Source organism: Rhinopithecus bieti, unplaced genomic scaffold (genome assembly GCF_001698545.2).
Source record: "Rhinopithecus bieti isolate Rb0 unplaced genomic scaffold, ASM169854v2 scaffold_17939, whole genome shotgun sequence".
Classification (NCBI taxonomy): Eukaryota; Metazoa; Chordata; class Mammalia; order Primates; family Cercopithecidae; genus Rhinopithecus; species Rhinopithecus bieti.
This window is the reverse complement of record NW_016809446.1, coordinates 37,894-60,660: the sequence shown is the minus strand read 5'-3', so window position 1 is coordinate 60,660 and position 22,767 is coordinate 37,894. Positions and strand designations below refer to the sequence as shown.

The window sequence follows — 22,767 nt, the reverse complement described above, 5'->3', positions numbered from 1 at the left end:
TCTTGCCCCCAGCATTCCACTGAAATTACTCTCCAATTACTTTGTTACTTTGTTAGTTAATCCAATAGCCGGTTCTCTGTCTCCATCCTTGACCTATCAGCATTTGGCATAGTTGATTACTCCCTCCTCCCTGTAACACTTTCTCCACTTCGTTTATAGGACACTTCGGTCTCCTGGTTTTAGTCCTACACTATTGGTCACTGTTCTCAAACTCTTGCTCAGTGACCTCTTAATATTGGAGTGTCCCAGGCCTCTGCCTTGGAATGTTTTTCTTCTGTTCCTACCCCCTTTCTTATAGTGGTCTCATTCAATCTTATGTCTTTAAATATAAATATGCTCACAACTCCCAAGTCTTAAATCCAAACTTGTATTCCAAGTATCTCATTATCTTTACTTGTACGTTTAATAGACCTCTTCATTTGATCATATCCAAAACAAAGCTCAGCATACCCCTTCCCCTCAAAAGCTTTCTCTACCTACAACCTTCTTTATCTCAGTTAGTGGCAACTCCATCATTTGATTGCTGAGGCCAACTCAGCAACTCTTTTATATCCCACATTCAGTTTGTCATCAAAGCTTGTTGCTGTCTCTTCAAAATATATGACCACTCTCCCCAACTCCACTGATAGCAGCTTGGTCCAAACTACTGCCATCATTGACTAGAATTTTGTATTAGTTATCCTTAACATTCATTCTATTCTCAACACAGCAGCCAGAATGATACCTTTAACAATATAGAGCAGACCATATTAAGACTGTTTACAACTTTCTACAAGCTTCCTATCTCACTCGGAGTAAAAACAAATATTTTTACTATTAGTCCCTGTATACCACCCTTACCTCTCTGGTCTTACTTCCTGCTGTTATTCCCCTCCATTCTCTGTTCAGTCACATTGGCGGCCTCCTTGCTGTTTCTCAAACACTTTGAACACACTCTCCTAAGAGACTTTGCCCTTGCTGTTGTCTCTGCCCTGAATGCTTCTTCCAGATACCCATGTCTTCCTCGACTCCTCAGGTCTTTGCTAAAATGCCCCCGTTTCTGTGAGGCCTTTCTTTACTACTGTGGTAGAAATTGATCACCGAACAACTCACCTATTTGCTCTTTTGCTCTCGCTGTTTTCCTTTACTACTTATTTTTCTCCATTGCACATACCACTTTCTCTGCGCTATATATTAACTTATTTATTGTGTTTATTGTCTGCCCCCTCTAGGGCGGGGACTTTTGTCCCTTTTTTTTTTTCACTACTATGTCCTTAACATCTAGAAGAGTGCCTGGTACACAGCTGGCACTCAAGTATTTGTTGAATGAATACAATTGAAATTTTGGATGTAATCTCCTGGATTAGCATAAGCAGGTCTTTCTTAGACTGATCACCTGTAGGTGCATCTATAAATATTGAGCTTCTATATTACAGCCTGAATCATGGTGGCTCCATGTTAACATCTTCTTGTGGTGCCCGATTTCTACGTGGCTACACTCTGCCATTTCTGTCTGGGTTCCTTGTAACCTGAAAGAGACGTAGACTTCTTTGAAGCTTTCTGGTCTTCCCATGTCACAGAGTCAGAACTGGAGAACTGATGAGCCAGATTCTGGTAGCTTGTAATTAGCATTTCAAGGGCCAAGTGGTAGGATACTAGTGCTGCTGCATATTCCATCTTTTCTGCAACTGAAAGCAATGCCATGTAAACAAAGTCAGGTGGCCTCTTATTATCTTAGAAATTGCAAAAAGTCCAGTGTCTGGCAACTAAAACCAGTAACAGTAAGAAGCAAAGATTTATTGGCTGGGCACAGTGGCGCAAGCCTGTAATCCCAGCACTTTGGGAGGCTGAGGCTGCCAGATCAAGAGTTCGAGACCAGCTTGGCTAACATGGTGAAACCCCGTCTCTACGGAAAATACAAAAATTAGCCAGGCGTGGTGGCATGTGCTTGCGGTCCCAGTTACTTGGGAGGCTGAGGCAGGAGGCTGTCTTCAACCCAGGAGGCGGAGGTTGCACTGAGCCGAGATCGTATCACTGCACTCCAGTCTGGCGACAGAGTGAGACACTGTCTCAGGAAAAAAAAAAAAAAAAAAAAAAAGATTTATTGAGTGCTTGCTTTATGCTGGCACTCTTCTAAACACCTTTTGATATATTACCTAATTTAATCCTCACAACAACCCAGTGAGGGAAATATTAATATTAGAAGCATTTTACAGATGAGTAAACTGAAGCCAGAGAAGAAATATGTCTGTGGTCTTAGAGTCAGTGAGTGTCAGAGTCAGAATGTGAATCCAGGCACATTCTGACAGGCTTTAGAGCCTGAACTCTTAACCATTGTGTTCCACTGCCTGCTTACAGAATGAAAAGGGGAGAACTTTACCTTGAAAAGAAAGCAAAATAATTATGACTCCATCATGGTAATTCTGTCATTCTAAAAGCACCTTCCTAACCAAGCACTTTCTTCTGTTATCAACCCTGTTGCCGTTTCATGCATAATACAAGATTTAGGCGGACTGGCCTCCAAGGTACCTTGTCACTCTCCCTAGTCAAAGGAGTGGGCTCCTTGAAACACTCTGCCAAACCCTTCCCCTGTACCTTTGCTTCACTAGCTCCTGCTCTTTAGCTGAGCTCTGAAGGGTGTGTCATTAACTCTTAAGAGCCACACATAACTCCCCAACACCAACACCCTAGTCTGGTTTAGGTCCCTGGACTCTACGTTTTTATTTCCGTCAAAGCACCTATCTTACTTGTCATTGTTTTGTTAATTGTCTGTTTCCCTGTTGGACTAATCTCTGTGAAGACAGAGATTGTGTCTGCCTTATTCATTGCTGTACCCTTGATACCTGGCATGGTGTTTGGCATGTTGGAGGAGTTTGTTAAAATTTTTTTGAATGTTCCATCCAGACTTGGTAAAAAAAAATTTGAATGAATTTAAGTGGTATTTCTGTAGCCTATCTGCAATTATATCCAGGTATTAAGGCGAATTTTCTTGTGTCTAGGCTAGCCTACCTTTTTAGAAATGGAAGAGATGATTTTCTTTCAATCTGCCTTCTAGCTGTTGGGTTTTCGTGTTATGGTATCACTGCCGATGCCAAAATGCTAAGTTTTCAATTAGTGCCACTGTCTGCTTCAGATACAGCTGACATTCAACTGTTGTGTGATGGATGTTTTCCTAGGGTCTTTTACATATATGTGCTAATTTAAATTCAGATAACTTCTCTGGGTTTCAGGTTCCTCAGCTATAGAACCAAGTTACTTAACTGGCTTCCACAAGATCAAACTTGTAAGTTTGAGAATTGGGGTCTGAATTTAGAACTTTCAATTCTAACTTTAGCTTTTTTGTTCATATGTGATGTTGCCTTCTGATTCCTACCTTTGATTCTTTTCTGCTAGTCCACAGGTAGCACCAGATTACTAAGTAGCCTGCACATTTCATAATCTTGTCATATGCATTTCCTTAAAAAAAAAAACTTTCCCTCCTCTCACTTCTTTTTTCTACTTTTATTTTCTTCTCATTCCTATTCTGCCTGCTTTCCAAAACAGTGACAGGGTTTATGAAAACATTTCTGAGGCCTGTTCTAGTTTCCTTCCTTCCTTCTTTCTTTCTTTCTTTCTTGCTTTTCTTTTCTTTTCTTTTCTTTTCTTTTCTTTTCTTTTCTTTTCTTTTCTTTCTTCTGTCTTTCTGTCTTTCTTCTGAAATGGAGTCTCGCTGTGTCGCCCAGGCTGGAGTGCCATAGCGTGATCTCTGCTCACTATAACCTCCACCCCCTGGGTTCAAGTGACTCTGCTGCCTCAGCCTCCCAAGTAGCTGGAACTACAGGCGTGCACCACCACACCCAGCTAATTTTTGTATTTTTAGTAGAGATGGGGGTTTGCCATGTTGGCTAGGCTGGTCTTGAACTCCTGACCCCAGATGATCTGCCTGCCTCGGCTTCCCAAAGTGCTGGGATTACAGGCTTGAGCCACCGTGCCTGGTCCTGTTCTAGTTTCATATGTGGATTGAGGGCTTTAGTGAGATTTGATTATTTCTTTTGTTAAAAATTTAATGTAATTTTATTTTATTTTTGAGACGGAGTCTCGCTCTGTTGCCCAGGCTGGAGTGCAGTGGCACGATCTGGGCTCACTGCAAGCTCCGCCTCCTGGGTTCACACCATTCTCCCGCCTCAGCCTCCCGAGCAGCTGGGACTATAGGCGCCCACCACCACACCTGACTGATTTTTTGTATTTTCAGTAGAGATAGGGTTTCACCATTCATAGGATGGTCTCGATCTCCTGACCTCGTGATCCGCTTGCCTCGGCCTCCCAAAGTGCTGGGATTACAAGTGTGAGCCACCGCGCCTGGCTGAGATTTGATTATTTCTATGCTGTTATTATATCTCTATCAGAAGTAGATGTGAGAAGAGTCTCAAAGATTGGAACCCAGAACACATACTATTTGGATTCCTGATTAAACAAGATGATTGAACACATGCTTTTTACTCTGCTCTTTCCTGATACCGCACAGTAAGGGATAAGAAAAGTATAAAACCGGCTGGCGCAGTGGCTCACACCTGTAATCCCAGCACTTTGGGAGGCCAAGGCGGGTGGATCACCTGAGGTCAGGAGTTCGAGACCAGCCTGGGCAACATGCTGAAACCCCATCTCTACTAAAATACAAAATTAGCCAGGTATGGTGGTGCATGCCTGTAATCCCAGCTACTTGGGAGGCTGAGGCAGGAGAATCGCTTGAACCTAGGAGGCGGAGGTTGCAGTGAGCCGAGATTGTATCACTGCACTCCAGCCTGGGTGACAGAGCAAGGCTCTGTCTCAAAAAAAAAAAGAAAAGTATAAAACTTTATGTAGAACAATGCCCTCATGCCCTCACCCCCAAGATGTCCATGTCCTGATTCTTGGAACCTGATTCTTGGATAGGAGATACTTTCCTCGATTAGAATATGAATGTGTTTTATCTCATGGCAAAAGGGACTTTGCAGATTTGATTAAGTGAAGGAGTTTGAGATGAGGAGATTAATTTGGAGGTTTTAGGTGGGCCCAATGTGATTACAAGATCCTTATAAGGAAAGAGGGAGGAAGGAGAGTTAGGATTTGCTCCCCTGCTGGCTTTGAAGAAGGAAGATGAGGCCATGAGCCAAGGAATGCAGGCAACCTCTGGGAGCTAGGAAAGTCAAAGAAACAGATTCTCCCCTAGAGTTTTCAGGAGGAATGCAGCCCTGCTGACACCTTGATTTTAGCCCACTGAGACTGATTTTGTACTTCAGCCCTCCATAACTGTAAGATAATAAATTTGTGTTGTTTTAAGCCATTAAGTTTGTGGTAATTTGTTACAGCAGCAATAAGAAACTAATATAACCTTCAAAGGACAGAAAGGGCAGGAAAGGAGGTAATAGAAATTGAGAGAACTCAATATATGTTTGGAAGGTGAAAAGTGGATGGGAGAAAGGTAACTGACTTGGCAGAGTAGAGGAAGCTGATACCTAAGTGCCTGCAGAAGGAATCGGAGGCTATACTTTTTCATTCCATTTGCAGTAGCTAGGAAAAAAGTACAAAGGGGGGCCTACAGAACATTTAGCTAAACATTTAAAAGATATAGGCTACTAAAAAATTGCTTACTGAAATATATCCAACTTCTGTTATGTACACAGAGCTTTCCTCCATCATTTTAGTGCCTTCTTAAATATGACTGGAAAATCAGGGATCAGCATATGCTTAAACAAAGTGTTCAGCATGAAAGAGATAATTCAGCAAACCATCTAACCAACTGACCAACCAAACAGAAAATCTGATGTATTTGAATGTATTGAGATGAGATTTCAACAAGTGGTAGATAGTTTTGAATTAGTGATATCTTCTTAGAAAACTAAGTAAATGAAAAGAACAATACACTTATTAACTCCAGGGAAAACAAAGATTTGGGTAGGAGAAGAAAAGTAATCATAGTTTATATTTGGCTCAGATCTGACTAAAATACAAGGTTCTAATAATGTAAATACTGATTATTGATCTAACTAAAATAGTGATACACGGTGAAAGGTGAATGTAATGGGCATACAGAGAGGGAGGAGTCCTCTTATTTCTGTAATGAAGCCAATAAATAATGTCTGAAGCAGAAATATCACATTGCCACAATTAAAACATTTTATTTAGAGATATGGTAGTTAATTTCAAAGACTCAGCTAAAAGAATGTACGGTGGCTGTCTATGGGGAAGGGCAAATATTCAGTGAGAGGGCTGTTGACTCTTCAAACTATGAACATGTATAACTTTGAAAAGCTAAATTTTTTTTTAAAAAAAGGACTAAAAGATGATCTTAAGGAGAAAATGATAGGAGATACTTTCCTAGATTAGAAACACATGAACATTAAGATTGAAAGAGATATTTAAATCTCAAAAGGACTGGTAACCATGCCATTTTGGAATAACAGTTATTTTTTTAAAAATACATACAACCTTGTAAGTGGGGATTAAGGGTTACATACAAAGGATTAGGAGTGAGATTGGCCCTGGACTTCTCAACAGCATCATTGAAGCTAGAAAATAACTTATCAATGCTTTCTAATTCTGAGAGAAAATTTTACCAAATCCAGTATTCTGTTGTTTTCAGACAACTAGGTCTTCGCCTGTCATGAATACTTTCTCAGGAAGCTACTAAAATACCAAATGAGGGAGTAATCCAAAAAAGAAGAGCCAAGAACAAGGATATATCTGTCAGCTTAGGCTCTGATGCAGTAACAAATGGCACTAAACTCTCCCTGGTTTACATCATAGGTTTATGGGATGCAGGCTAATGGAGAATGCTCTATCTGGGACACTGCTAGTCTTATGACAGAGGGAGAAGACAGCGATGGTGAGTCTGCCATTTTAGCTTTTACCTGGAATTGATGTATCACTGGCTATTCTAAATCACCTGGTCACTTTTGAGTTTAACAGGGCAAGGATATAAAATCCTTCTATTACAGCATGTCTATAAGGTGGACATCACAAATCATGGCCAAGACTCATATCAATGGGATGAAGAAGTAGCATCCACCCCAATGCAGGAATAGCGAATATTTTGAACAATAATACTACCTATTTCAAAAGGAACCTTTGTATAGAAGGGAGCAAAAAGAATGCTCAGGATAACATCTGTGCAAGTCTCAGAAACAAAAACTTGGGATTGAGAAGGATAGGTAAGAGAGCTCTGAGAGGAAGGTCAGGTTGGAAGGTGGGTGGGTGACATCTGTTGCTTTTCTGACAGGTTTGGTTATTAGATAGCTGCCTCTTTGGGTGGGCACTAGAAGATAGGGAGAGATGGGGTAGGGGACTGCTGTTTTCTCATCAACTTTTTTTGTATGAAGTGTTTTAAAAAACTGAAATGTAATAATATACATTTAAACTATTCTTTAAGTGGTTAGAAATTTACTTTATCTGATATGTCAGTGTGTGTGTGCATCTATGCTGTGTATGTGTTCTGTGTGTATATATGTGTGACTGTCAAAACTGTAGTTACGGATAGTTTGTTACTGTCTGCAGCAAGATAAGTGTAGGCATTGAGAGTAAGCATTTATAAACTGGAATAATAATTTGATAGAATATTTTATGTCTATTGAAATCAATAATACAAACTTTTTGGACTTATATTTTGTATTCTTGGCTTTAAAAATTTTGCTTTTCTGGTAATTCATTTTTACTGTATTTTACGAAGGCATTGGTCTGCAATGGATTGGAAATTTTAAAAAAATTGGTCCATCTTTATGCAGTTTAGAAACACTGGTTTAGGGTATAAAGGTAAGATTATAGGATAAAAATATTTCAGAATTATTACGCTAGAACAATCAGCAAATCACCAATGCTACATTTTCTGACCATCTTTCCTCCACAATTCTATTGATGAGAATTTATGTAGAAGAAACAGAAGCATATTGAAGTCAGCACTTCCTGTCTTTCCATAATTAAGTGATTTACAACAGCCTCCTCTTCCTCCATCTTCCCCTCTCAATAAAGCACCTGGAAAGAACCCAAAGAAAATAGTAGTATTTTCCAGCAGGCCGTGGGAAAACAACATTAGCAACCCTGAGAAGGTGGAGACATTTAACTTTGTGAGAACAACAAGATCACTTTTTTGTACTTATGTCCAAATTCTGCATTTTTGACTGTACTACTTTCATATTAGTGAGTGTTAATAGTCAAATATGTAAAGCATTAGTAGTAATAATGCAAAATGATAGGGATTCTCATGCCTTTTTAACTGATTCATTGGGTTCTTGCTTCTTTCCCTTCAGACTTTATGCCCATGCTACCTGATGCTAAAAGAAAGCAAAGAAAATGTCCATAGCAAATGTCTTTTGGGGCTTAAAAACTGATGCTTTACTAGGATAAAGTAAAATAAATTTATCATAGGATGTATTTTTAGGAGCACAAACAAGCAGTTCTTGTTAAGAATAGTGACATTTCTTTCAATATGTAAGCAACAAAAGATATCAGTAATTCTACCCATCCTAAAGCTGAAGTTCACATGCATCTTGATAAAGCGCTTCTGTTCTCTGTGTTAGTTGTGGTTCAGTCATGAGTGTTGTCTTGGTAATACTGGAAAACAGAACACAGAAGACTCATGCCCTAACAGGAATTGTTACTACCTAAACTCAGGTACAGGATACAGTGGTTCATGCCCCAAGGAGCGTCCCATCTCTGCACAGGAAAATGTTGTCATAACATGGTTAGGAGTTATCCACAGTGTTTCTAAAACTAGCCTTATCAGAGTATCTGACTTGTGTGTTCAGATACTTAATCAATGGTTGTCTTCCCCTCGCCCCGCTCCAACACACACAACACACTTACCTTAATAACATCCAAAGAAGGACTCCGTCTATTTTCAAAAGCTCCTCCCAGCAAGATTTTTATTCTCTCTCTACCCTCCCTACTTCTGTGAGGATTTAGAAACAGATTTCTTGTCTGGGTGTGTACATATGATGGGGAAGGGGAGAATGAATCTGTTTTTGTTGTTTGTTGTTTTCGTTTGTTTATTTGCAACTTTAAAGTAAGTTTCCTTTGACAATAAGGCTGTGAAGAATTATGTCTCTTTTCAGGGTTTCCCCCCCAATTTATTAAAGTATAGTTGACAAATAAAAATTATATATGTGTCAGGGCATGGTGGCTCATGCCTATAATCCCAGCACTTTGGGAGCTCGAAGCAGGAGGATCACTTGAGGCCAAGAGTTCAAGACCAGCCTGGGCAGCATAACGAGACCCTGTCACTACAAAAAATAAAATAACATTAACTAGGCATGGTGGAATGTGCCTATAGTCCCAACTACTCAGGAGGCTGAGGTGGAAGGATCACTTGAGCCCACGAGTTGGAGGCTGCCGTGAGCTACGATCATGCCACTGTACTCTAGCCTGAGTGACAGATCCAGTCCTTGTCTCTAAAAAGAAAAAAAAAAATTACTAAGAAAAAATTGTATGTATTTATAGTACATAGAATGTGATGTTTTAATATATGTAGACATTATGGAATGATTAAGTCAAGCTAATTAACATATCTATCACCTCATATACTTATTTTTTTTTGTGGTGAGAACATTTAAGATCTACTGTCTTAGCAATTTTCAAGTACATAATACATTATTCTTAACTATAGTCACCATGCTGTATCATGGATCTCAGAACTGAGAATAAATCTTTTTATCTGTGTACATCCCTGGGCAGCAAATGAGAATAAGAACCCTTAAAAAATTCAGTGTCATGATTGCTAGTGTTCTTTTTCTGTGTAAACTTTTCTTAGCAAGGGATCTCTTCCTATTAACTAAATTCTTAACTATTTGACATAGTTTTTTGAAAAGTCCTGTCAAAAATGACAATGATTTATTGTACATGTTTGTTTTTTCTTCCAAGAATATCTTCTTGCCAACAGAACTTAGAGGAAGACACATATGCCTATGCCTCCCCTGCACAAGCAGATTTTCATATCATTAGGGTCTTACATTTATAGATCAGGAAACATGTCTATTCTATCCCAATCCATGAGTTAGAGCAGATACAATTACAGTACTGAGATCCTTTTAAGATAAGAGGCCCCTTAGTACCTATAGCGTACCTATATTCTAAAACTATGAATGAGAGTTGTAAAGAGTGAAATGGAATTGAATTTGCTAGAATTTGTTGTGCTCGCAGTCCTGGCTCTTGCCAGTATAATTTCTTAATCAAAGTCCACAATCTCCTTAACTAGGCTTCTTCCATTCTTCCAGGACAAACTACATTCTTTTTGTCCCTCTCTTCCCCGGTACAATTACGCAGTGAAAATTCATGGACTGAATCTGCAGATGTTATTGTCTAATATGTTACTGTCTGATACTCTGTAAGTGTTACTAATATCTTTCCATGGCACAATCCTAAATAGTTTTCGTAACTGTGGTTTTGAGCCTATGCTTTTGTCATTATGTGTCAGAGTTTCTTGCACATTTTCCAGGAAGCTGCAACTGAATCATTTTCAGGACTTTATATAACCTAGTCTATCATCTGTAGTCCAAGATTAAACAAATACTGCATGCTCTCGTGGTCTAAGTGATACAAGATGGGAAAGGATTATAACCAAACACTCCCTAAGTAGCTTGCTGCAGCCCAGGAATGCTTACTGAAATTATCCATAATATGTGATATAGCCAAAAGAGTTTAAAAAACACCCTCTCTTCTTTTCCTTAGGGCTTGTCCTAAGTTGTCCCTTCCTTGTCAGAGCTTGCTGCACACACAGAGGCCGAGCACCTGTCATGTATTATGAATTATATTACATATTCAGGTATTTGTCTAACCCCTTAGACTTTAAGTGTCCCAATCCTCTTAGCCCTGACTCCTCCTTCTATGCCTGAATTTTGACCTTAACAGAGAGAACCAAACTTAGCATTCTAAACACAAAAGACACAGGAAACTAGAATTCGAGGTCTACATGGAACAGAGATATAGGTCACACTTGGAATAACATATGGAGCAGGTATGAAAAGCTTGTACTAAAGATTTTGTTCTTAAAATTCTTAAATGTGAGGAATTATTAAATAAGAGGCTGATGACCTTTTTCCAAGAAAAAGTATTGCAAAGTATGAAAATCTTATGGGACATACAGAAAGTATAAATTTTGTTTGCTATTTTGAGCTTTTGCTGAAGAGGAAAATAATGGCAACTACGTCATAGTATTGTTGTGAGGATGAAATGAAAAGATCCAAACATATCACTTTGCACTGCCCCTGGCACACTGTAAATGATTAGTATTGGATATTACTATTATATTTCATTACATCTGATTAAAATGTCACTTTTGTATCACCAATAAAATTAATTTCCAATTAAACTGACACAATGATTTATCACCAAATTATTTTATATTTATTGAAAAAATATTAGACTTATTTAGACAAGTTTTCAAAATCATATTTCATTATTGTGCCATAGATATAAAGGCAAATGTAAACAAATCTGTAAACATAACATTTCAGGTATTTCTAGGACTTTTTCATGATCAGAGTCTAATTCTTCAGGCTCACTTTTCAACTCAGAGACACTGATTTCTGTGTTTTTTTCTCAAAATATTGTCTGTGATATCAAGTATTGAAAGTGAGAAATGTAACATTTCTAAAATGTTTCCCTCTGCTGGATCCCAGATTTTCTTTCAAACTACTGTGCTCACTCTCCTTGTGTTTGCTCCATCTTACTAGAGTATGTCAGTGGAAGGTTTTTAGAAAATGGCCAGGTTTATATTCTTTTCTGAATTCCTGCTCTTTGGATCCTAACTTGTTTCTTTCATAGTCTCCCAGCTTTGTTCATGATAACTCCATTGTAGTAGTTGCTTAGATCAAAATCCCAGGAGTCATCCTTGGGTTCTCTTTGTCTCTTACATCCCACATGTAATCTACCAAGTTTCTGTATAGAGAATCTGCCCTCCTTTACTGCTACTATTCTGGCCTGAGGCATCATCATCTCTCACCTATAATTACCCCTTAACAGGTTTTTCTGCTTCTGTCTTGGCCCCACTACAATTCTATTCTCAACATAGTGGCCAGAGCAAATCTTAAAAAACTAAGTCAGATAATGTCTCTCCTCTACTCAAAACTCAGCTCTCCCAGCTCCCCATTTCACTCAGAGTAAAAGCCAAAGTCTTTGTAATGGCTACAGGTCCGACAAAATTAATGCTCCCTGCTTTACCTCTCTCCCTCTCTTCCTTGCTTCTGGTGCACTTTGCTCAAGACTCACTGGTCTCCTCGCAGTTTCTCATTCTCATCATCATGCTCCTGCTGGAGGGATCTTTGCTTTAGCTCTTCCCTCTGCCTGGAATCCTCCTCCTCCAGGATCTACAGAGTTAACTTCCTCACCTCCATCAAGATTTTGATGAAATCTCATGTTCTCACTGAAGCCTGCCATGGACACCCTATTTTAGACTGCAACCTGAATCTCTTGTGTGCTCTAGTCCGTCCCATTCCCCATAATCCACTCCATGGTTTCTTTTTCCCATAGCACTTATCAGTATAACATACTACAACATTTATTTATGTATTATAGTTTATTATCTATCTTTCCTTAGGAGGGTAGGCATCTTTGATTTGTTCAGTAATGATTCCTAAGTGCTTAGAACCATGTCTCATTGGTATTCATTCAATACTTGTTGAGTTGTACTGAATTGTGATAAATCCTATGAGCGATGTCAGCACAAGGTGCTATGGGCATATGTGGAAATGACTCCACACAAATCAGGTTAAGAAAGACTGTGAAGGAGTTGAGGCCTCCTCTGAACTTTCTTTTTTTGGAGATGAGGTCTTGTTGTGTTGCCCAGACTGGGGTACAGTGGCTATTCACAGTGATCATAGCATATGACAGCCTTGAACTCCTGGCCTCAAGCAGTCCTCTCCACTTTAGCCTCCCAAGTAGGTGAGACTACAGGCACACCTCAGCTCTCAGCAGAACCTTTTTTTTTTGAGATGGAGTCTCGCTCTGTCGCCCAGGCTGGAGTGCAGTCGTGTGATCTTGGCTCACTGCAAGCTCTGCCTCCTGGGTTCATGCCATTCTCCTGCCTCAGCCTCCCTAGTAACTGGGACTACAGATACCTGCCACCACGCCTGGCTAATTGTCTGTATTTTTAGTAGAGAAGGGGTTTCACTGTGTTAGCCAGGATGATCTCGATCTCCTGACCTCGTGATCCGCCCACCTTGATCTCCCAAAGTGCTGGGATTACAGGTGTGAGCCACCATGCCCGGCCTCTCTGCAGAACTTTTAAGGATAAATTGAGTGAGGCAGATGAAGGAACCATGAGAAGCAATGAAATCATAGATGCAAAGTGCTCCATTGGTGTCTTAGTTGGCTTGAACTGCTATGGCAAAATACCATACACTAGGTGGTTTAAATGACAAATGTTTATTTCTCATAGTTCTGGAGGCTGGGAAGTCCAAGATCAAGGCATCTCTATCTGTGGGTGAACACCCACTTCCTGGCTTGCAGATGGCCATCTTCTCATCTTCTTGTCATATCCTCACAGGTGGAGAGAGACCTAGAGACATCTCTGAGATCTCTTATAAGAGCACTAACCCGTTCATGAAAGCTCTACCCTCATGATTTAATCACCTCCCAAAGCCCCACCTCTTAATATCATTACATTGTGGGTTAAGATTCAATATATATTGAATATATAAGATTTCAGTATATTTTGTGAGATCACAAACATTTGGTCTATTGCACTTGGGTATTGTTTCAGGTGGCTATTTGGATTGAATATTACCAGTTGATTCCAGTTCAGAGTATAGAAATGAAACCTCATGGGTAATACACTTTATAGAATATTTCTTCAGCAAAGCTTATTTCTGCCTGAATTGTACCATGTTATCATAGTAAGCACTAACAATATTTCATAGTCAAATTGCATTGGCCAGGAGTTTCAGTCTGACCAACCAAGGTACCAAATCTTTGTTTTAGTCAACAGGGTAGCCAATAATAAAAACATTAAGCCAAAATCATGGTAAGGTTTACAGTGAATAGCTTTGGAAAGTAATGCAATGACTTAGAGATTTTTCTCATTTGAGATGTTCTTTTACCAGGGATGTACTCAGAGATAGAACCTTCACTATAAGTACAAGACATAAGCCCACTCTTGAATCAGCTTTGTAACATATGATGTATGATTTATGTATTCTTAATACTATATGCCAGCTGGTGGCTTCATATTTAAGTAATTATTCTTGATAATTAGATGTCAAGCTTAGTTGTTTATGTTAGAGAAATATATGTGCTGTCAACATGTAAATATAACACATTTTACAATAGAAAATTCTTGAAAATGTTTGCTTGTGCCCTTTAAATTTTAGTGGGCTGATACAAAGCACCCTTGCTCTCCCAGTTTTAACTCTGCTCATAGAATTGCCTAAACTCAGTCCCTTACTGGCACACAATAAGCAATACACATTATTTTAAATAATTGAATCAAATAGATTTTGATCCAGAAGAAACATATAGCGTAAGCCTTAAGGACTTTAGGGAGCATAACTTAATGTACATTTTGGATTTGTAAAATAGGGCTCATCATAATTATCTATCTCAGTCTTTATGAGAATTAATACATGCAATATGAGTTGATATATGTAACAGTCTTTGGCACACGTCTTTTATTAATATACTTTATTTTTAAGGAAAGTTTTTTTTTTTCTTTTTTTGAGATGGAGTCTTGCTCTGTCATCTAGGCTAGAGCAGTGGCAAGATCTCAGCTCACTGCAACCTCCACCTCCCAGGTACAAGTGATTCTCCTGCCTCAGCCTCCCGAGTAGCTGGGATTATAGGCACCTGCCACCACGCCTGGCTAATTTTTGTATTTTTAGTAGAGACAGGGTTTCACCATATTGCCCAGGCTGGTCTTGAACTCCTGACCTCCAGTGATCCACCCACCCCGACCTCCCAAAGTGCTGGGATTACAGGTGTGAGTCACCACACCCAGCCCTAAGGAAAGTTTTGTACTTGCAGAAAAAGCAAGCAGATAATATAGAGAGTTCCCATGTAACCTCCCCACCCCACCCTACACAAAGTTTCCTCTATTGCTGACATCTGACATTACTATGGTACATTTGTTATAATTAATGAACCAATATTGATAGAGTATTGTTTTGAACTAAAGTCCGTAGTTTATTGAGAGTTTCTTAGTTTTTGCCTAGTGTCCGTTTCCAGAATCCATCCCAGGATACTGTGTTATATTTAGTTGTCATGTCTCCTTAGGCTTCCTTGGCTGTGTCAGTTTCTCAGACTTTCCTGTTTCTGATGACTTTGACGGTTTGAGGAGGACTGATCAGGTATATTGTAGGTTGCCCCTGTATTGGAATTTGTCTTTGGCACATTTGAAAACTTCTAAAAGTGTTTGTTACTGATATTATTGCTTCATATTCAGATTAAATGTGGAACAGAGCTAGGATGTGGGCAGGGGATAGTTTTGTTGAAAATTCAATATTTAAAAGAAAGATTTGTTTTGAAGCAGAGTCAATTTATCAGTGCCAAAAAACTGGACAAAATTTGATTTGCCTACATCCATCCTTCGATCTTCCATTCAGTAAATATTGTGAGGATAGTGTGTATTAGATACTGGGGATTCAATAATAAACAAAATGTCACTGCTTTCATAGAGCTTCCAGACCAATAGGAAGAGAGTTAAACAACTGAAGAAATAATTTACATGATAACTCATGACAATAAAGAAACTATTCTTATATTAAAGAACATCTTGGTAGGTGAGGGGAAGGGGTACTAACTTTATTAAGATCATGCATTAGGATGTTATAGAGATAGAAAACAGAATAACAGGCTTAAACAAGGTAGAAATTTTCTGTTCAGGAAATCAGGGAGTCAGTTCAGAGCTAATATGGCAGCTTCACCAGTGCCAGGGTCCCGTACCCCTTCCACTTTGTTGCTCTGCTGTGCATGGATTAATTTCTCAGCATCATCTCTTGTCTAAGGCTGTTTCTGGGGCTCCAGCTATCACATCTGAAATCTAACGATCATGAAGCAGAAGGGGTCAGAGAAGATAACTACCCTTTTCCCATTTCTGTTTACTTTTTGCTGTTTTGACAGAACTTTTTACTTTTTGTTGTTTCTGTTTTGACAGAACTCAGTCAAGTGGCCTTATGCAGCCACCTTACCTAGTCTCTTTGTCCAGGTGGCCATGTATACCAGCTAAACATCAGAGGTTTTATTGCTATACTGGTTCTCAAACTATGGCGTGCATCGGAATCACCGGCAAGACTTGTTGAAATACAGATGACTGACCCTCACCCCCAGAGTTTCTCATTCAGTAGGAGAACAAGAATTTGCATTTCTAACAAGTGTCTATGCGATGCTGATAATGCTGGTCCAGGACCACATTTTGAGGCCCATTGCCGTAAAAAGGGAGCATGGCCAGGTACAGTGGCTTACACCTGTAATCCCAGCACTTTGGGAGGCTGAGGTGGGAAGATCACTTGAGCCCAAGAATTTGAGACCAGCCTGGGCAACATAGCGAGACCCCCATCTCTACAAATAATAATTTAAAAAAATTATCATGCACCTGTGGTCCCAGCTACTCAGGAGACTGAGGCAGGAGGATCATGTGAGCTCAGGAGGCTGAGGCTGCAGTATGCCTTGATTGCACTACCACACTCCAGTGGCACAGTAAGACCCTTAGGTGACAGAGTAAGACCCTGTTTAAAAAAAAAAATGAAAGAAAAGAAAAAAAAAGCAAGCATGGATATTGAAGGAACACTCTCTGATTTGGACCATGATGTGGAGTTTGATCATTTACATTTTTGTACTGAGATAGACTATGCTTTCTTTTTTTTCTTTTTTCTTTTTTTTTTTTTAGATGGAGTTTCACTCTTGCTGCCCAGGCTGGAGTGCAGTGGCGCAATCTCGGCTCACTGCAACCTCTGTCCCCTGGGTTCAAGTGATTGTCCTGTTTCAGCCTCCTGAGTAGCTGGGATTACAGGCATCCGCCACCACACTTGGCTAATTTTTGTATATATATATGTTTTTTTAGTAGAGACGGGGTTTCACCATGTTGGCCAGGCTAGTCTTGAACTTCTGACCTCGTGATCCACTGCCTCGGCCTCCCAAAGTGCTGGGATTACAGGAATGAGTCACCGTACCCGGCGAGACAGACTATACTTTCTTAGATCAGGTATCTGGTCTTTGAGATATCTGTTCTGGGTAGCTTTACACAATGTAGTCATTTTTGTATAAGGTCTGTGTTTTAGTTATCTTACTGCTATGTAACAAACCACCTCAAAGCAAAGTAGCTTAAAGCAGTCATTTGCTTATGATTCTGTGGATCTGCAATTTGAGCAGGACTCAGTGGAGAAGGCTGGCCTCTGCTCTTCATGCGCTGGCTGGCCTTGACTGGGCAGAAGGATCCAATATGGCCTTCCTCACATGTCTGGAACTGACTGTCAACTGGGGCACCTTGGTGTCTGGAGCTGGCTGTCAACTGGGGCACTCTAGGTGACTCTCTAGCAGTACAGCAATATAGCCTGGACTTTCTTACATGGAGGCTTAGGGCTCCACGGGGGCAAGATAGAGGCTCTAAAGCTTCTGTAGAAAGCATAAGCCTAGCAATTACACTGAGTCCTTTCTGTTAGAGTCTCTTGGTCAAAACAAATAATGAAACCAGCCCAGATTCAAGAGGAGAGGAAGCAGACTTCATCTATTGATGGGAAGAGTGGCAAAGTCACAGCAAGAAAGAGCATGCAGTGGGGAGGGATTATTATAGCTATCTCTGCAACAGACCACCACAGTCAGAAATGAGAATGGCAGTATTACAGTAGGAACCTCATATAATTGTCATGCGGAAGTAGACCTATCATTTATTGGATTTTATCCAAAGTGTGATTTGGATAAAACACTTCCAAAACATTTTGGTTTACTAATAGAAGTATGGCAAGATCAAACAGGGTTTTAGAAAGGTTTGTTGGTTATTGAAAAAATGTTTCCATTTCTTCACTGATAAAAAAAGTTCAAAAATGAGGACAAGTTGAAAATAAGTTCATAAATATTTTTCTGCTGGTCTTCTTTAAATATGTGAGTATTTTGATTGAAAGTTGATCTCGACTTTTGAAAGTCAGCATTTAAAAAAATAATGTTCTACCTATGCAATGTGAATTTCCACATAAAAGAGGTCATGTTTATAGTCTGTTTTTCTATGTGGTATAATTTAGGGTATGAGAAAGAGACTCCTCTTTCCCTCCCCATTCAATGAAATTTTACCAGTGCCTGAAATATTACCAGGAATGATTCACTGTTTGTTTCAAGCATTGCTCACTTTCACTGGATTTTAACATAGCAAATATTTCTTGGAAGGGAAGAACAGGAAGTAGCACTGTGGTATGAATAATTTAGAGAAGCATTCTTTCTGAGGTTCCTGGGTGTCTTTGGAGGAAGGCGGTTCTGAAAGGCAGGAGGTGGGTGTGGTGGAGCAGGGGAGGGTGAAGAATGGTAGTATAGAGGTACTGAGCCCACATTTCTCTACCTCACACAGCCTGCTGCTTAGGAGGCATGATTAGGCTGAAGTGATTCTGAACCTACTTTTTATTTTGGATAGAACATTTTGTACCTATAATATGATATTCATGCTCTCTTTGTGTTTTTTCCTAAACACTTTTCCATAAAGAGTATTTATTTACCCTTAAAATTTTATCTCCAGTAATGTGCTTTAGGGCCTTTCTCCTATAATAACTTTTAGCTTTTGTGATTTTCCTTTGGAACTAAATATCCCTTTGAGCCTGTCCTTTTCATCCTATTTTCCAAGGTCTAAGACACAGTCCTGGCATTCTTGGGGCCTCTTAAGTTGCTGGTCCACTGTGGGAAAATCCCGGCTTGGGCAGAGTCGGTGTTGTTTTGTTCGCCAGGTGTTGAATAGACTGCAGAGCGAAGCCGCCTCACAGCCTGTGTTTTCCTGGTTTGAATAGCGAGCTTAGTTACTTCATTGACTTTCTTACGGGTACCCGGTTCCTGCTTTTAATTTATGCCTTTACCCAGTGAAAACTAAATCCAACTCAGAAACCCCTCATAGTTTTATTCTAGGGAGTTGCTTTTGTTTGAGGACCTAATATAGTTACAGGACTGTGATTTTATTATTCCCACGGAAAGCAAAAAGCAAGAGCCTGTTCTGTGGTTCAGATGAAAAGCTCTGTGACTAACAGGATTCTTTCTTCCTTTCTTTCTTTTTTTGGGTTCCATTTCTCTCATTAGCTGCCAGGTCGTTTCACGATGGTTCTCCCGGCTGAAGTGATTTATCACGTAGAGTGAAGGAGAAGTGGGAACTGTCTGGTTTCTTTTTACCCCTGACAGTGGGGCTTCTCCTCCTGCTGTCAGGGCAGGCCAACACCCCATTGCTTTGGTGGTATGGGCTGAGGAAAGGAAGCTTGACTCGTAACTATTGCGGTTCTGCAGAAGGCCCTGGCATGTAGGACAGTGAGCCTGTGGCTGCGTTCTGCCTCCTGGTGCTCCCTCCTAAAGCCAAAGGCTCTTGGAAGAAAAGACTTAGTTTTGCAGCCAAACTAGAGGTGAAGGTCCTTCTGCAGTAGTCATGGTAATCTATTCAGTATAGATTTTATAGTTAAGCAGAGGCTGCCGTAAGGAAAACTGGAGCCAGAGCTGGACGGGCATTTGCCTCTTGAAAGGCTCTGCCTATGGCTCCTCCTCCACCCCCAGCTGGCTGATAGGATCCTCAGGAATATCCACAGGCTGTTGAAGGCTCCTTGGTGTTAGTGTCCCATCCTGTCTTCCTTAGTCACTCTTTTCTCCCCAATCGTTTCATATCAGCAAGCACATTTTTTTTAAACTTTTAAGTTCAGGGGTAATAGGTTACATAGGTAAGCTGCAGGTTTGTTACACAGGTAAACTTGTCTCATTTCATCACCCAGGTATTAATCCCATTAGGTATTTTTCCTGATCGTCTCCTTCCTCCCACCCTCCACCCTCCAATAGGCCCCAGTGTGTGTTATTCCCCTCTGTGTGTCCGTGTGTTCTCATCATTTAGCTTCCACTTATAAGTGAGAACATGAGGTATTTGCAGTGTGAGGAATCCAGTAGTAGCTTACAGTTATGACAACAGCTGAAGGAGCTGATGATAAAGACATCTCTTGTCTTGATGTCATTCAGAGGTCTAGCTGAAAAATAGGTGAGCCATAGACAGTGAATAAATCAAACAAGTGCAAATTTGATAACAAGATGGACCAATAAGATGTCAACAAGTGGAGAACAAATGTAATACAATTCCTGGTATTCTCTTGGAGAAACCTCTGCTTATGAGGCCTCTGTGCCTGGGCTCCATCTATATGTCTAGACTCATCCCAGTTACCGAGCCAGTTACGACAAATAGGGAATATGTCAATATACCAGAAAAGTATAATCAGGAAAAGAGAAACCCTGCTGAGTGTTTGAAACAGAGGGAATATGCAGGGAAGTGGTTATACAGGAGACAGAAGAGCTGAGAAGCCAAACAATGGAAGGCGAGATAATCCAAAGAATTGCGATAGCAGAAAGCCCATACCACTTCTAAACTGGAGGTCAACAGGGAGGAGGTAGTATGTTTTTTTTTCTTTCTTTTTTTTAAACAAAAAACAAAAAACCAAAGAGGAGGCACTAGGGTCATCTCTTGGGAGCTGGAGCCAGAGAAGAGATGCTGAGATACTGCCCAAGGCAGAGAGGGAGGAGGAAAAATATCCTGGGAAATACAGCTTGCAATGGTCAGACTCCTGGGACCTAGAGAACAGCAGCAGAGCGTGAGGACTGGCCCAGGCAGGAAGCCCCATGCAGTGTGTGCATGGGAGGGAGGGAGCTCAGAATCGAGTCTTGCTGGAGGTGGACCTTGTGTCCATAGTTCTAGGGATGACCACTGCCTGCTGTGAAATCTACCAGTGGCAGCACCTTCTGTCATCACGAGATCTGGTAGGGTGTGGTGGTTAAGAGAACTGTATCATTCTTGATAGACATGTGGGTCCCGTGGACATAAGCATTTATTCAAAACTAAATTAGCTATAATATTTAAATTATACCTTAATAAAATATGTATTAAACAAAAAGCATCAGGCTCTGGAATCACACTCTCTGTGTTTGCTCCTTATGAGCTATTGTGGACTGGATTGTGTCTTCTTCAAATTCCTATGTTGTTGAAGCCCCAGCCCACTATATGACTATATTTAAAGACAGTGCCTTTAAGGAGGTAATTACAGTTAAATGGGGTTTCTAAGGGTGGGACCCTAATCTGACAGGGCTGGTGTTTTTGTAAGAAGAGGAAGAGAAACCAGTGATCTCTTTCCATGAGTGCACAGAGAAGAGGCCATGTGAGGACACAGAAGAAGGTGGCCATCTGCAAGCTGAGAATAGAGGCCTTGCCAGGAACTAACCCTGCCAGCACCTCGATCTTAGATTTCGAACCTCCAGAATGTCAAGAAAATCTATTTCTGTTGTTTAAGCCACCCGGTCTGTGTATTCTGTTATGGCATCTGGAGCTGACTGATATACGAGCTATGTGACTTTGAGCAAAACACATATATTTTGTCTACCTTAGTTTCTTCACCTGAAAAATGGAGATGATAAAAGTTCCTTCCTCATGGGGTTTTTGGCAGAATTCAGTGAAATATAGTTTAAAGCACTTGGCCTGTAGACAGGTAGTAAGTATGCCATGTAGCTTTTACTATTCATAAGGCTGAATTTTTGCCTCAGTATCCCTGCCCAGAATCTGGGTCTTCCCTGTAAGTGGATGCTGCCTCCCAATTCTCTAGCCCCACACAGGATTTTGCCAGTCCCCTCTCTTGCTGTTCCTGGCACACTCCATCTATCATTTCGGGTTCTACTAGCACCACTCAGAACTGTCACCTGCTTTCCTTTTAGCTGTTTGCACTCCACTTGCCAATGTCATCTCCACCCTGAGATTGTCATGTCCTTATGTTTACATATTTTGACCTGTCTACCAAGTGGCTCATGGCTGAGCCAGCCTCTGTATCCATTTCCCATAACCCCATCCTCTCTGGTCCTGGTTCCATCCCATCAGCTTGTGTGCGTGGAATGGTCCCCCATACTTCCTGCCTCCTTTAGCATTTAGGCTTTTTATATAGACTCATTGACCTGTGGCGACTCTAGATTTTTCTCTCTAGAAATGTACTGGGCTGGAAAGGGGCGAGTAGATAAGCTTGTTTTGAAGCTGCAGTTGCAGAGCAAGATTGTTTTAGGTTTTGTTTTTAAAATTAGGTCATAGGCTTACTTGGGTTGGATTTTAGGGGAAATTATCTATGCATGTGGGGCCATGGTCACAGGCCAATTGGATACAACTTCCCAGCATCAGTCCTTCACTCAATAAATTGTTGCTGGTTTTATGTGGGCATTGGGATCTGTAGCTGTCTATCTGAGGTTTGTTGGGTGGTTTTCAAGCAGTGGTTGTCAAGTTTGCAGTGATTCCGTGTGTATTTTCCGTTGCCGTGTACCTCAAACTTAACAGCATCAAATAACACACATTTATTATCTCAGAGTTTCTGTAGTTTTTAGACTTTTAAAATTGCAAAATGATACAAACTCATTATAACAAGTTGAAACATTGAGAAGTTTACAAAGTACAAATGATACATATGTCCTCCTTACTTCCCTCCATTCTGACTCTCCCCAGAAATAACTACTGTCGACTGTTAAGTGTATCCATTCCGATTTTTTTCTATGCTTAGATGAGGACACATTCACACTCATGCACCCACTTTTTCCCCCACTTTAAAAAAAAAAAGAAAGAAAACAACAAAACAAGAATGGCTCATACTTAAATTAGGCAGGACTCTTGTT

At 40.3% G+C, this 22,767-nt stretch overlaps 1 long non-coding RNA gene across 2 annotated transcripts in view; it reads left to right on the top strand.

Moving 5' to 3' along the window:
* LOC108540351 (uncharacterized) overlaps positions 1-22,767 on the top strand; it is a 53,561-nt gene that overhangs the window by 7,622 nt on the left and 23,172 nt on the right. For both annotated transcript variants that reach the window (XR_001888649.1, XR_001888648.1), the window contains exon 3: positions 6,745-6,823. This is a non-coding gene — a long non-coding RNA (uncharacterized LOC108540351). The remainder of the gene's footprint in view (positions 1-6,744; positions 6,824-22,767) is intronic.